At 44.1% G+C, this 16,819-nt stretch overlaps 1 protein-coding gene across 4 annotated transcripts in view; it reads right to left on the bottom strand.

Annotated features, from left to right (window-relative positions):
- LOC111952421 (zinc finger protein 469) overlaps positions 1-16,819 on the bottom strand; it is a 155,581-nt gene that overhangs the window by 82,436 nt on the left and 56,326 nt on the right. For 3 of the 4 annotated variants that reach the window (XR_011474209.1, XM_070435246.1, XM_023971067.2), the window contains one exon: positions 11,861-12,097. The gene's annotated coding sequence lies outside the window, so the exon portion shown is untranslated. Of the gene's footprint in view, positions 1-4,963; positions 5,015-11,860; positions 12,098-16,819 lie in introns of all 4 variants that reach the window. The other variant, XR_011474210.1, reaches the window with a different exon arrangement.

Genomic DNA, 16,819 nt, shown 5'->3' with positions numbered 1-16,819 from the left:
TCCATGATTGAGTCTTTGAATGAAGAGATTGAGATAAAACTGTCCAGTTTGAGTGTTTGCTGCAGCTCGTTCCAGTCGCTAGCTGCAGCGAACTGAAAAGACAAGCGACCCAGGGATGTGTGTGCTTTGGGGACCTTTAACGGAATGTGACTGGCAGAACGTGTATGTGGAGGATGAGGGCTGCAGTAGGTATCTCAGATAGGGGGGAGTGAGGCCTAAGAGGGTTTTATAAATAAGCATCAACCAGTGGGTCTTGTGACGGGTATAGAGAGATGACCAGTTTACAGAGGAGTAAAGAGTGCAGTGATGTGTCCTATAAGGAGCATTGGTAGCAAATCTGATGGCCGAATGGTAAAGAACATCTAGCCGCTCGAGAGCACCCTTTCCTGCCGATCTATAAATGATGTCTTCGTAACCTAGCATGGGTAGGATGGTCATCTGAATCAGGGTTAGTTTGGCAGCTGGGGTGAAGGAGGAGGGATTACCTTAGAGGAAACAAAGTCTAGATTTAACTTTAGCCTGCAGATTTGATATGTGCTGAGAGAAGGATAGTGTACCATCTAGCCATACTCCCAAGTACTTGTATGAGGTGACTACCTCAAGCTCTAAACCCTCAGAGGTAGTAATCACACCTGTGGGGAGAGGGGCATTCGTCTTACCAAACCACATGCCCTTTGTTTTGTAGGTGTTCAGAACTAGGCTAAGGGCAGAGAAAGCTTGTTGGACACTAAGAAAGCTTTGTTGTAGAGCATTTAACACAAAGTCCGGGGAGGGAACAGCTGAGTATAAGACTGTATCATCTGCATATATATTGATGAGAGAGCTTTGTACTGCCTGAGATATGTTGTTGATGTAAATTGAGAAGAGCGTGGGGCCTAGGATCGAGCCTTCGGGTACATCCTTGGTGACAGGCAGTGGCTGAGACAGCAGATGTTCTGACTTTACACACTACACTCTTTGAAAGAGGTCGTTAGCAAACCAGGCCAAAGACCCCTCAGAGACACCAATACTCCTTAGCCGGCCCATGGAATGGTCTACCATATCAAAAGCTTTGGCCAAGTCAATAAAAATAGCAGCACAACATTGCTTAGAATCAAGGGCAATGGTGGCATCATTGAGGACCTTTAAGGTTGCAGGGACACATCCCGAGTGGCGCAGTGGTTTAAGGCTCTGCATTTCAGTGCAAGAGGGGTCACTACAGTCCCTGGTTCGAATCCAGGCTATATCACATCCAGACGTGATTGAGAGTCCCATCGGGTGGTGCACAATTTGTCCAGGTTTGGCCGGGGTAGGCTGGCATTGTAAATAAGAATTTGTTCTTAATTGACTTGCCTAAATAAATAACCTAAGTGGAAACCAGATTGCATACCAGAGAGAATACTATAGACATGAAGAAAGCCAGTCAGTTGATTATTGACAAGTTTTTCCAACACTTTTGATAAACAAGGCAAAACAGAAATAGGCCTATAAGAGTTAGGATCAGCTTGATCTCCCCCTTTAAATAAAGGATGAACCGTGGCTGCTTTCCAAGCAATAAGAAGCTCCCCAGAGAGGAGAGACAGTTTAAAAAGGTCAGAAATATGCTTGGCGATTATAGGGGCAGCAACCTTAAAGATGAAATGGTCTAAACCATCTGACCCAAATGTTTTTTGGGGGTCAAGTTTAAGGAGCTCCTTTGGCAGCTCGGACTCAGTGACCACCTGCAGGGAGAAACTTTGTAGCGGGACTGAGAAAAAAGAGGGATGTGCATTGGAGCTAGTCACATTAGAATGGGTGGGAGATGAGGAAATGTTAGATGGACAAGGAGGCATGGCTGAGTCAAATAGGAATCTTGACTTAATGAAGAGGTGATTAAAAAGCTCAGCCATGTGCTTCTAGTCAGTAACAACCACATCATCAACTTTCAGGGACATTGGCAGCTGTGAGGAGGAGGGTTTATTCTCCAGGTCTTTAACCGTTTTCCAGAACTTCTTGGGGTTAGACTCACAGAGAGAGAAATACTCCTTAAAGTAACTAACTTTGGCCTTCCGGATAGCCTGAGTGCACTTATTTCTCATTTGCCTGAACGAGAGCCAGTCAGCCTGAGTATGCGTGTGCCGAGCCTTTCACCAAATGCAATTCTTGAGGTGGAGTAACTCTGGAAGATCACGGTTGAACCAGGGGCTGAACCTGTTTTTAATTATCATTTTCTTTATGGGGGCGTGTTTGTTAAACATATCACTGAAGGTCCAAGCGTCTTCGACAGAGGGGGATCAAGCTGATTCTATACCAATTTACAGAGGCCAGTTCATGAAGGAAGGCTTGCTCCTTAAAGTTTTTTAGTAAGCGTCTATGACAAATCAGGACAGGTCGTTTCACTGAGCAGCCATTACGAACACAGGCTGTAAAACAGTGATCACTAAGGTCATTACAGAAAACAGCACACTGATACCTATCAGGATTATTTGTGAGGATAACATTGAGGAGAGCAGCCTTTACTGGGTGTTTGGAGTCATACCTTGTGGGATTGGTAATAATCTGAGAAAGATTTATAGAGTCCGATTGCTTTAGGACTTGGTCAGGTGGTTTAAGCATGTCCCAGTTTAGGTCACCTAGCAGGAACAATTCAGACTTAGTGTAAGGGGCCAGGAGAGAGCTTAGGGCAGGCAGGGTACAGGCCGGTGCTGATGGAGGACAATAACACCCAGCAACAGTCAACAAAGAGCTATTTGAAAGTTTAATGCTTAAAACCAGCAAATGAAATTGTTTGGGGACAGACTTGGTGGAGACAACCGAGCACTGAAGGTGATCTTTGGTAAAGATTGCCACTCCCCCACCTTGCCAAAAAAGGTTATAACCAGAAAGGTTAACATCAGTATTCAAAACACTCTTTCTTAACCATGTCTCAGTAATGACCAACACATCTGGATTGGAGCTGTGAACCCACACTTTCAATTGATCCATTTGAGGTAATAAGCTTCTAGTGTTAACGTGCCAAAAACCCAGGCTTTTACGAGAGCAGAAATCAGTGAAACAGATATCAGAGCACAAGTCAGAATTGGGGCTAGCAACAGTAGATGGGCCAGGGTGTACATGCACATTTCCAGATATCATCAACAGTAATACAATCAGGGCACGGCGGAGGACAGGGAGAGCTCTACAGTGTTGATTTATGACATTTGAATGTGCATTAGATGGCAACAATATCATATTATACAGCAATTTCATCAGGTAACATGACTACAAAGTCGGCGAGAGGTGGTTAGAATAGGATGGGAGGCCAAAAATCTGTGCAACCAATAGAGAGTCAGAATCCCGAGTGTGGGAACAGACATAGTCTGTCCCATGGTTGGGTAAACAAGAACGTTTATAGTCAACAAAGCATGCAGGAGTCATGAGTCATGAGGAGTTCACTATGGTGAATCACAAAAATAAAACAGAAATACACTACGGAAAAAGAAGGAATAGCACGTCAGAATTCAGCTCAATGTAATTGAATAATCCATACAGTGGGGCAAAAAAGTATTTAGTCAGCCACCAATTGTGCAAGTTCTCCCACTTAAAAAGATGAGAGAGGCCTGTAATTTTCATCATAGGTACACTTCAACTATGACAGACAAAATGAGAAATCCAGAAAATCACATTGTAGGATTTTTAATGAATTTATTTGCAAATTATGGTGGAAAATACAATCCTACAAAGTGATTTTCTGGAATTTTTTTTCTCATTTTGTCTGTCATAGTTGAAGTGTACCTATGATGAAAATTACAGGAAATTACCCACTGTATAAATCAACCACTTCTGGAAAAATTTGAAAACTCTAAACAAACAACAACACAAAGAGTTATCTATCCAAAATTGAGATGTATGGATAAACCACTTCTCCATATCCCTTGTATTCACTGGGGCTAACGCTGCTGTTACTATGGAGCTTGTTGAAGAATTATCTATCCAAAATGGAGATGTATGGGTAAACCACTTCTCCAATCTTTTTGGCTCTATAACAAAGAATAAAGAGCAAAAACATATACATGATCAAATATAAATCCTAGAATCAACTTTTAAAGACTACCAGAACCCACTGGATTAAATTGAATGAACTATAGGACAAAATACAAAACCTCCAACCCAAAAAGGCCTGTGGGGTTGATGGTATCCTAAATTAAATTATAAAATATACAGACCACAAATTACAATTGGCTATACTTGTACTTGATCACCCCAATCCACAAAAGTGGAGACAAATTTGACCCCAATAACTGCTGTGGGATATGCGTCAACAGCAACCTTGAGAAAATTCTCTGCATTATCATTAACAGCAGACGCGTACATTTCCTCAGCGAAAACAATGTACTGAGCAAATGTCAAATTGTCTTTTTACCAAATTACTGTACAACAGACCACGTATTCACCCTGCACACCCTAATTGACAAACAAAGAACCCAAAACAAAGGCAACGTCTTCTCATGCTTTGTTAATTTCAAAAAAGCTTATGACTCAATTTGGCATGAGGGCCTGTTATACAAATTGATGGAAAGTGGTGTTGGGGGAAAAACATACGAAATTATAAAATCCATGTACTGAAACAAAATGTGTGCGGTTAAAATTGGCCAAAAACACAATTTTTTTCCCACAGGGCCGGAGGGTGAGACAGGGATGCAGCTTAAGCACCACCTTCTTCAACATATATATCAACGAATTGGAGAGGGCACTAGAACAGTCTGCAGCACCTGGCCTCACCTTACTAGAATCTGAAGTCAAATGTCTACTGTTTGCTGATGATCTGGTGCATTTGTCCCCAACCAAGGAGGGCCTACAGCAGCACCTAGACCTTCTGCACAGATTCTGTCAGACCTGGGCCCCGACAGTAAATCTCAGTAATACAAAAATAATGGTGTTCCAAAAAAGGTCCAGTTTCCAGGACCACAAATACAAATTCCATTTAAACACCGTTGCCCTAGAGCACACAAAAAACGATACATACCTCGGACTAAATATCAGCGCCCCAGGTAACTTCCACAAAGCTGTGAACGATCTGAGAGACAAGGCAAAAGGAACATAAAATTCAACATACTAATTAGGATCTGTCTAAAAATACTTGAATCAGTTATAGAACCCCTTGCCCTTTATGGTTGTGAAGTCTGGGGTCCGCTCACCAACCAAGAATTCACAAAATGGGACAAACACCAAAATATCCTCTGTGTACAACGTAAAACACCAAGTAATGCATGTAGTTAGGCTGATACCCGCTAATTATCCAAATCCAGGAAAGAGCTTTTAAATTCTACAACCACCTAAAAGGAAGCAATTCCCAAACCTTCCATGACAAAGCCATCACCTACAGAGAAATTAACTTGGAGAAGAGCCCCCTAAGCAAGCTGGTCCTGGGGCTCTGCTCACAAACACAAACAGACACCACAGATCCCCAGGACAGCAACACAATTAGACCCAACCAAATCATGAGAAAAAAACAGATAATTACTTGACACATTGGAACAAATTTTTCAGAAAAACAGAGCAAACTAGAATGCTATTTGGCCCTAAACAGAGAGTACACAATAGCAGAATACCTGACCTCTGTGACTGACCCAAAATGAAGGAAATCTTTGACTATGTACAGACTCAGTGAGCATAGCCTTGCTATTGAGAAAGGCCGCCGAAGGCAGACCTGGCTCTCAAGAGAACACAGGCTATGTGCACGCTGCCCAGAAAATGAGGTGGAAACAGAGCTGCATTTCCCAACCTCCTGCCAAATGTATAACCATATTAGAGACACATATTTCGCTCAGATTACACTGACCCACAAAGAATTCGAAAACAAATCCAATTTTAATAAACTCCTATATCTATTGGGTAAAAATCCACAGTGTGCAATCACAGCAGCAATATTTGTGACCTGTTGCCAAAAGTAAGGGCAACCAGTGAAGAACAAACACCATTGTAAATTAAACCTATATTTATGTTGATTTATTTTCCCTTTTGTACTTTAACTATTTGCCCATCATTACAACGCTGTATGTAGACATAATGACATTTGACGTCTTTATTCTTTTGCAACTTTTGTTTATTATCTATTTCACTTGCTTTAGCAATGTTAACATATGTTTCCAATGCAAATAAAGCTCTTAAATTAAAATGAAATTGAATTGGAATTGAATTGAGTGAGAGAGAGGGAGAGAGAGAGAAAGAGAGCGAGAGAAAGACACAACCAACCAGAAAAGACAACACACCACACACACCACCACACACACAACCACACACACACACACACACACACACACACACACACACACACAACACACCACACACACACACACACCACACACACACACACACACACACACAACACACACACACACACACACACACACACACACACACACACACACACACACACACACACAGCCAGCCAGTCACCCCAGCAGTCTCTTCCCCAGTCCAGTCAGGTCTGTTTTGGGGGGATTTGCGGGGGAGCTGAGGAGAGGCTCTTCACATGGAAGGTGTGACCTGACAAACAGTGACACATGGATTTTTGGGGTAAATGTTTCTGTGTGAGAGGAGAAAGGGAAGGACTTCCCCCTCTTTCGCTCTTTGTCATGTGTTTTGCATTATCTCTGTTCTGAGTCTGCTCAGCTTCAAGAGCCTCAGACTACAAATCCTATTCATTACACATCATCTACATACCTGCTGCTGCCTGCTGCTGGACACAGCTCGGAAATAATGCCCCAGCTGGCTCTTGGTGGTTGTGTGCGTGTGTGATGTGTGCATGCCCATGTGCGTGCATGTGTTGTGTTGTGTGTGTGTGTGTGTGTGTGTGTGTGTGTGTGTGTGTGTGTGTGTGTGTGTGTGTGTGTGTGTGTGTGTGTGTGTGTGTGATGTGTGCATGCCCATGTGCGTGCATGTGTGTGTGTGTGTGTGTGTGTTGTGTGTGTGTATTGTGGTGTGTGTGTTGTGTGTGTGTGGTGTGTGTTGTGTGTGTGTGTGTGTGTGTGTGTGTGTGTTGTGTGTGTGTGTGTGTGTTGTGTGTGTGTGGTGTGTGTGTGTGATGTGTGCATGCCCATGTGCGTGCATGTGTGTGTGTGTGTGTGTATGTGTTGTGTGTGTGGTGTGTGTGTGTGTGTGTGTGTGTGTGTGAGTGTGTGTGTGTGTTGTGTGTGTGTTGTGTGTGTGTTGTGTGTGTGTGTGTGTGTGTGTGTGTGTGTGTGTGTGTGTGTGTGTGTGTGTGTGTGTGTGTGTGGTGTGATGTGTGCATGCCCATGTGCGTGCAATGTGTTGTGTGTGTGTGTGTGTTGTGTGTGTGTGTGTGTGTGTGTGTGTGTGTGTGTGTGTGTGTGTGTGTGTGTGTGTGTGTTGTGTGTGTGGTGTGTGTGTGTGTGTGTGTATATAAGTTGTTCTGTGAGTAAGCAGTGTAATAGATGGTGATTGTGTTGCTGAGGAACAGTGTTGTGTTGTAACAAGCAGATGCTTCACAGAAGATCACTTACTGGAGCTCAACACCACACTGAGTCAGAACTGAACACATCCTATTTAAGGACATACCATCCCAAATAAAATTGATCACCTAACCTTTACCAAGAACCCATCTATTTTCACATGTATCTAACCGAAGCTGTTAGATGTCTTGCCAACTCCTAACAATGACAATAGGAGTTGTTAAGACAGCACAACCAGATCTAGGATCAGGTTAGAAATACACCTCATTTCACTATTTCACAATGTGCCATTCCTGTGATGTAATCATGACATCACCATCGTTCACAAAGGGCAACTATTGCCGGGAACTTGGATCTCGGAAATCTCTGACTTCCGACTTCAGTGAGTTCAAGACAACTGGGAACTCGGAAAACAATGAGCTCCGACTCGGAAAAATAGTGTTGAAAGGTCATCCAACTCGGAATTCCAAGTCGGGAACTCCGGCCTCTTTCTAGAACTATGACTTTCCGACCAGAAGATCACTGACGTCATGATTTTACAGAGTTCCCAGTTGTCTTGAAAGCACCATAAGTATAAAGGACAAAACTTTTCTTCCTTTTCAAGTTGTGGCCGGTGTGTGTGTGCGTGTTTGTGTGTGTCTGTGTGTGTCTGTGTGTGTGCGTGCGTACGTGTGTGTGTTTGTGTGTGTGAGACACTCACTACCGCAGCTAAAAGCGAGTCAGTCTTCTCCTTTCAACACTGGTGCGACACGGTGGACACTCAGGCGGGGAATAAAGGCTTCAATAACCTCTGTCATTCAATAACCTCTGTCATAACCATTCCAACAACCACATTGTTGATATGGTAAACAACATTGTCCATGACCATGTCCTTTATGCATATGTTAAATCCAGGAGTTTTTTCCAACCATGTGCATGTGACCCACCCGACTAGGAAAAACTCCTGGCCTTACACAGTAGCTAAGGTAAATCAGACTGATCTGATCTCGAGGTACTTGGCCATATATAGCTATGCATCCTGCTATAACTAGGGCCCAGAGTTTTTCCTGGTCAGTTCATGACAAAAAAAACTCCTGGCCCCTATTTAGACCACATCACTGAAGTCTTCACTTTAGTCAGGGTGAGATCAAACTGACTATGCCCCTTAACCCCTTAATCACAGTACAGATGTAGGATCTTAATTTGATACAGCAGGAAAATAATCCTGCAGCAACAGGAAATGTTAATTATTACATGGATTATAATTAACGGACACTGCAAGTTTTACATTTCTTGAATTGCCGGAAAGTTCTTGTACAACAGGGCGATCAAATTAAGATCCTACATCTGTAGTTGGGGTTATAGTAATTTATTCCTATGCTGTTGGCTGTTTGATCCCAGCTCCTGAGGTTAACCCCACCTCACCCTGCTGTCTCCTCAATGATATGAGGGTTAAGCTAAGGGGGGGGGGTTGGTTTAATGGTGATACCCCCTCTAGGAGACTTTGAAGATGTGTTTTTATTTATTTATTTTTTATTTTATTTAAACAGGAAAGTCAGTTAAGATTAAGAACAAATTGTTATTTACAATGACAGCCTAAGAACAGTGCCTTGTTCAGGAGCAGAACGACAGATTTTTAAAAACCTTTTAAGTCAGGGATTCGATCTAGAAACCTTTCGGTTACTGGCCCAACGCTCTAACTGCTAGGCTACCTGCCGCCCTGCGTTGATGACACTGTCGATCTTTCCATACCGCGTGCATGTGTGTCTGTCTGTGCTCGTGTCCATGCGTGCCTGTGTATGTGTGTCTGTCTGCGTATAATAAGGTTTACAGGGGTGAAGTGTAATGTTACATTAACTAACACAGGGAAAGGCAGTAGGAGGGCTTCGTGACGGCTTGGGAGCCTAACAAACAGAGGAATCAACCACCCAGAGAGGAAGTCAACAAGAGATGCCTTACTTTGTAAACTCTGTGGCCCCCCTGGCAACAACCAACAGCCACCGGCAACAAGAGCAGCCACTTGCATACAGTACATGTGTGCAACAAATATGCCATCTGTACCCAGTGACAGCTTTGCAATCAGCACCAAACAAGACTGCACCGCAAACAGGAAAACAATGCAGAAATGGGGGAGGGATAAAGGGTTGAGGTGAGAAGAGAGAGAGAGAGCTAGGAAGACAGGCAGACAGGCAGGCAGGCAGACAGACCACGGTAGAGTGAGATTCAATCGCTCTCGACTTACAGTTTTGACGGAAGAGGAAGTGCAGTAAAGCAGAACAAAACTGCCCTAAAGACCTGATGTCAGTAATCAGGTCTTTACTGTATGCTGATTATAGTACAGACACTCTCACTGCTGAGGGGCATTGCAGTAAAGTGGTGTTAACTCCTGCAAAGACTCCCCATGGAGAAGATTATGGCACAAACAGCGCTGTTGGGTGGACTGCAGTAAAGTGGTTTTTAGTGTTGCTTTTACTGTTGCCGAGTGGGGCTCTAATGACCAGCCAACAATACCATGAGGCTCTCCCTTCTCATAGTGTGTGTGTGTGTGTCATTCCAGTCTTCTACAGACCTATAACCCCCTTTTAAACACACTACTGTTGCACACTATAGACTCCTTACAGAAATATTATATCCTATGATGTAACTAAGGAAGTCTACTGAAGATTGTTCTCTTTCTTGTTTTGTGGAGGTCTTTTAACTTGCCCTTTAAATCTCAACATGATGTATCCCCTATTTCACTCTATTCTCTCTATCCTTCTGTCTATTTTTACCTTTCCCTCTTCTCTTATTTTCTCTGTCTTTCATAATCTTCTTTCTCTGTGTCCTCCTTTTTCTCTCCTTATTCTTTTCTTTCTTTCCTTCCCCGTCTCTCCAGCCAGCTCTGGAAAGTCCATTCACACAGTGACACAAGGACCGTCTCCTCTCCCTCCTTCATGGCAGACCAGACCGTAAGCCTATGTTTTTTCAATTAACCCAGGCTCCTGTACACTATTCAGGAGAGCATTTGGCCGGCACAGGCAGAAAACAAATGGAAAGTCACTCAGGATCTCCCTCCGGGAGGGAGAGGCTTCAGAAATACCCGTTCCCCCTAGAAGTCCCAGAAACAGAGCAGTAGTAGCAGCACAATCAGACAAGACCAGAACATTAAAAGGAGAAAATAAAGCAAGAGGCATATACTCCATCCCAAATGGCACCCTATTATCGTAGGGCTCTGGTCAAAACTAGTGCACTATATAGGGAATAGGGTGCTACTTGGGAAGGATGTAGGAGTCTGTGATGATAGGGGTGAAGGCTTCACCGCAGGGTGTCAGTGTGCACTTGAAGGGGATAGTGGGCCTAGAAGAGGGGGAGTTGAAGTAGTGCATATGGATGGATTTCCATGGGAATGTGGATGAAAGCGAGTGGGGTGAAGTGGTGGGGCTGGGGCCGGTGGTGCCCGGCGGGGAGAGGGGACAGATGCAGTAGGACTCACATCAAAGCTGCTGTCACTGGGCTGCAGATGAGGAACGCATGCAGACTGACTCTCTCTCTCTCTCTCTCTCTCTCTCTCTCTCTCCCTCCCTCCCTCTCCCTCTCCCTCTCCCTCTCCCTCTATCTTATTTACAGAGATGAGCTCCAAACAGCCCATTGGATCGGTCTGCCCCGCAGCAGAGCAAATAAACACACTGTCACTGACACACACTATGTCTTTCACCGACACACATAGTCTATCTCTCTCTGTGTCTCTCTCTCTCTTATTCTTACTCACACATACAGGAGAGGGCCTGACCCAGCCTAGCACAGATTAGTCCAGCACAGCTCAGCTAAGTACAGCAGAGCACAGTTTAGACTAGTCCAGTTCAGAAGTTTACAGTAGGTCAGTAGAGATACGAATCATTGTCCAGTCCAGCCATATTTGCAGACTAGTTTATCAAAGCTGGAAAAAAGTCCAACCCAGCCCAGCCGGTTGAGTCCAGCCCAGCCTAGTCCAGCCCAGTTGAGTCCAACCCACTCTAGTCCAGCCCAGTTGAGTCCAGCCCACTCTAGTCCAGCCCAGTTGAGTCCAGCCCAGTTGAGTCCAGCCCCTTCTAGTCCAACCTAGCCCAGTCCAGACACTCTAGCCCAGCCCAGTCTAGTCCAGACAGTCTAGTCCAGGCCTGGTAGAGAATTCTCAGTATTTATTGTCCTTTTTAAAGTCACATTATGAGTGAATTTAACATAAACATATGAAAAGGAACACTGTCAGCATCACCAAACTGTCAAAAAGGGACAAAATACGAAGATTACATCATGGAAAAAGATATGCGTCTGTGTATGTGTGTCTGAATTTGTTTGCGGTGGGAAGAGGGATGAATGGAGGTTGCCCCCACACCCCCTCATCCCTCACGCACACCTAGATAGACAGACATCCAGACAGACATACAGACTTCACTGGTGCAGACAAAACACACTGACATATCAACAGCAGCTGTAGTAGTCTAAACTCTTACCTCAGGAGCGGTATAGTATAGTCAGCACTGGGGAAAGCCTCACATCTGTAGCAGTAGTAGTTGCTCTCCCTTTCTCTCTCTCTTTCTCAGCGGAGCGCAGACAGCCAGTCACACAGGCTAGCAGCGCAGAGCGTAATGGAGCGCACAGCAGAGCAGAGCAGGGCTCAGCACACGTTAGAAGCAGAGAGAGCACTGGAGCTGTGCAGCCCCTGGGCCCGTCCACACAGACTCTGCCTTCTGAGGATGAAAAGAGAAGTCTTCATTACCAGCTGCAGAACACGCCTCCTCCCTCAGTCCCCCTTCCTCTCCCTCCTTCCCTTCCCCTCCTCCCTCCCTCCCCTCCACACTCCCAGCCAGTAGCACGCTCCAGGTCTTGTCCCAGCCAAGTGAGAAGGATCAGACTGCCAAAGAAAATCTCAAGTCCCACTCGCCTGCCAGTGCAGTGCACAGGGAGAAAGGGAGAAGGAGAGAGGGAGGGAGAGAGAAAGTGTGAGAGAAAGTGTGAGCGAGAAAAAGGGCATGAGAGAGAGAGGGAGGGAAGAAGGCTGGAGAAAAGAAGAGAGACGGTGGAAGATTAGAAATACGGAGAAAGAGATTAAGAGGGGTAGAAAGTAAGAGTGAATGAGAGGAGGAAAGTAAAAAGGAAGCAGACAGAGAGAGAGAGAAGGGAATAGAAGAGAACATGTGTGTGAGAGAAGGGGGGCTAGAAGGGAGGGAGACAGAGAAAAAGAGAAAGGAAAGAGAAAGGGAGGAAGAAGACAGCTGTCATAGATAGGGGGAGAAAGAGAAGTAAAGAGAAATAAAAGAGAGAGAAAAAAAAGTTGAATCAGGGGGATGTTGGAGGTTCTAATTAGGGTTTGCTGTTCTAATTAGGGTTTGCTGAACATCCGATCAAACAGGCTGCTTGGCTTTCTGGAACTGAAGGAATGTGTGTCACCAACTCTTCTCCTCTCCCTCTTCTTTCATTTCATTCTCAACAACTGTAAATGAGGATGATACTTTACATTCGTCAGCCTTCGGCCCACCATTTTGCCTTTCCTTTCCTCTCCTTTTCCTTTCCTTTCTCCTTGGCTCCCTCTTTTTTCTTCCTGTGAACGCTCGCCCCATCAGACAGGAAACTGGGCCTTAAAGGACTGGCTGTTTACTGTCTATAATTATGAGAGGGGCCGGGCACACTGACTGCACTCAACCCAACCAGTCAGCCAGGCAGGCAAGGCAGTTAGAAAGCCCTGCCCCCAATGCCACCACACACAGACCGAAGAAGACCAAGCCAAACCAGGGAATGGACAGATGGAAAATGAGAGAAGAGGAGAGCGGGGGGGGGGGGGGGGTTGAGTAAAAGATAAAAAGGAGGAGAGAAGGGGAAAGAGAAAAATAAGAAAGAAGGGGTGAAAGAGAGGAGAATGGAGAGACTAGCAAGAGAAAGGAGAAAGGAGGGAAGGGACACCGAGAGAGAGAAATAGGACAGGAAAGGGAGAAAGAAGGCAGACAGAGGGTGAGAGAGAGATAGAGACAGAGAAAGAGACGTCCAAATTCAAGATCTGTATTCATGAAACTACAGAAACATCACAGAGAGTGGGGATTGGGTCTCAGTCAGAATTAAATGGAGATGATTACAAAACAGAAAAGGAACCAAAAACGTTATTTGCATCCCACTTCCTCAAGCTGTAACTGCAACTCGACCTCACTGCGCTCATACAGCACTGCGAAATTCCCAAAACGTGTTTCCCAACACCTTCAATTTGGTCCAGAAAGCATTCAGGTCATGCTCCAGTTCATGGTGTTGCATTAGTCAGCGCCATGATCCAATTAAAAAGAGCCACCACCACAACACAACGTCACTACATCCGCCCTGCCTGCTCCCGTTTTCCTACTATTATAGGTAACCTTAAGTCTGAATATTAATTCATTGACTCCATGGGTCATGAAATGTGGTTTAACCAATTTACACTAATGGTCAAAAGTTTTAGAACACCTACTCATTCAAGGGTTTTTCTTTACTTTCTCTTTCTACATTGTAGAATAATAGTGAAGACATTAATACCTAGGAAATAACACATATGGATTCATGCAATAACCAAAAAAGTGTTAAACAAATCAAAATATATTTTATATTTGAGATCCTTCAAAGTAGTCACCCTTTGCCTTGATAACAGCTTTGCAAACACTTTTGGCCTTCTCTCAACCAGCTTCACCTGGAATGCTTTTCCAACAGTCTTGAAGGTGTTCCCACATATGTTGAGCACTTGTTGGCTGCTTTTCCTTCACTCTGCGGTCCGACTCATCCCAAACCATCTCAATTTGTGGAGGGCAGGTCATCTGATGCAGCACTCCATCACTTTCCTTCTTGGTAAAATAGCCCTTACACAGCCTGGAGGTGTGTTGGGTCATTGTCTTGTTGAAAAACAAACGATAGTCCCACTAAGCCCAACCAGATGGGATGGCGTATCGCTGCAGAATGCTGTGAAGCCATGCTGGTTAAGTGTGCCTTGAATTCTAAATAAATCACAGACACTGTCACCAGCAAAGCACTCCCACACCACCACACCTCCTCCTCCATGCTTTACGGTGGGAACTACACATGCAGAGATCATCTATTCACCCACACTACATCTCACAAAGACATGGCGGTTGGGACCAAAAACCTCAAATTAGACCAAAGGACAGATTTCCACCAGTCTAATGTCCATTGCTCGGTCCAAGCAAGTCTATTCTTCTTATTGGTGTTCTTTAGTAGTGGTTTCTGCCATGAAGGCCTGATTCACGCAGTCTCCTATGAACAGTTGATGTTGAGATGTGTCTGTTACTTGAACTCTGTGAAGCATTTTTTTGGGCTGCAATTTATGAGGCTGGTAACTCTATTGAACTTATCCAGAGGTAGAGGTAACTCTGGGACTTCCTTTCCTGTGGTAGTCTTGATGAGAGCCAGTTTCATCATAGCACTTGATGGTTTTTGCGACTGCACTTTAAGAAACTTTAAAAGTTCTTGAAATTTTCCGTAATGACTGACCTTCATATCTTAAAGTAATGATGGACTGTTCTTGCTCTAATATGGACTTGGTATTTTACCAAATAGGGCTATCTTCTGTATACCCCCCCTACCTTGTCAACACAACTGATTGGCTCAAATGCATTAAGAAGGCACACCTGTTATTTGAAATGCATTCCAGGTGACTACCTCATGAAGCTGGTTGAGAGAATGCCAAGAGTGTCACACCCTGATCTGTTTCACCTGTCCTGGTTATTGTCTCCACCCCCTCCAGGTGTCGCTTGTTTTCCCCAGTGTATTTATCCCTGTGTTTCCTGTCTCTCTGTGCCAGTTCGTCTTGTATGTCCAAGCCTACCAGCGGTTTTTCCCGTTTTCCTGCTTTGCCTTTTCTCATTTTTCTAGTCCTCCCGGTTTTGACCCTTGCCTGTTCTGGACTCTGTACCCGCCTGCCTGACCATTCTGCCTGCCCTGACCTCGAGCCTGTCTGCCACTCTGTACCTCCTGGACTGGTCCTGATCTTGTTATGACCTTTTGCCTGTCCACGACCATTCTCTTGCCTATTCTGTTTGGATTTATGAAACATCTTAAACTCCAACCATCTGCCTACTGTGTCTGCATTTGGGTCTCGCCTTGTGTCATGATAAAGAGTGTGCAAGCTGTCATGAAGGCAAAGGGTGGTTACTTGAAGAATCTCAAATTGAAAATATGTTTTGATTTGTTTAACACTTTTTTGGTTATGATTTCATGTGTTATTTCATAGTTTGGATGTCTTCACTATTATTCTACAATGTAGAACATAGTACAAATAAAATAAAACCTTGAATGAGTAGGTGTTCTAAAACTTTTGACCCGTAGTGTATGTTTCCTAATATAGTTTGCTTTCAACAATTTAATCATATTTTTCACCAAAATAAGTTTTTTCAATAAAAAACAAATGTTCCCTATACTTTAGTCCACCATACTTTTTACTGACATTGACCAAATTTTTACAAAATGCGTGCTTTTGAACCTTTTTACATTTGAACTATTTATTTTCATATCCCTACTCTTCAAGGTCTCTACTAACAGGAATGGTGCAATATTAATCCCTCACCAACTGAATTCCAAGCCTTTAATCTTGTATTGTTGGTGACCGATTTTTTTGATTTCTTACAGTCCTCTGAGTTGGCAAAGTTCGAGTGCCACAACACTGAACTGCAGTAACCCAAAAGGATACAAAATATGTAAATCGATGCAGGAGGGCTGGGGCAGTTGACCAATCAAGTGAAATTTAAAATTCACTTCTAAATCCATTGTCAAAACATGCTCTACCAATCGGTTGAGAAAAGGCTTAAAGGGTTCAAAAACTTTTAAAGGAGAGAGACTCGTATACTTCAACAACTATTGAGAGAGAGAGAGATAAGAGAGTGTGAATTGATACAGATAAAAAGAGAGAGTGCGTACGGAAGGGAATACAAGGGGAAGGAGTGAGGGTGTATGTGGTTATCTGGGGAACATTACCACCTACACAGACCCTGTCAATGGCATAATGGGGTCACTCAGAGACACACACGACCCTTACGCGGCTGTTTTATGGCTTAATCTGAGTCTTCAGAGGTAGAGTGTTAATCCAGCCTTTGAAAGCCTGTGTTTGTTTAATGTCTTCTGAGGAATCAAACAGCTCTACTCTAGTGGCGATGGTTAAGACATGAAAACAGCACGCAACAGTGGGAAGACAATACGACAATGGGAGGAGGAACGAGTCTCTTTGTCTGACACTCACTTAAGTCTTTAAAATCCCTTAGTTGTTGTTCCATGGCATTGCCATAAAGAGAGATTCACAAGCACACTGGGACACAGTGAGGCGAATGTCTTACCAATCGACCAGTAGGGGCTCTGTTGCGTTGCGCTAAAGCAGGCACTCGAAGGCAGAGTTGAGTCAAAGTTTCTCTCTCTCTCTCTCTCTCTCTGTCTGTCTCTCTGTCTCTCTC

The sequence above is a fragment of the Salvelinus sp. IW2-2015 genome, linkage group LG26 (genome assembly GCF_002910315.2).
Source record: "Salvelinus sp. IW2-2015 linkage group LG26, ASM291031v2, whole genome shotgun sequence".
NCBI lineage: Eukaryota > Metazoa > Chordata > Actinopteri > Salmoniformes > Salmonidae > Salvelinus > Salvelinus sp. IW2-2015.
This window is presented reverse-complemented; position numbering and strand designations above follow the sequence as displayed.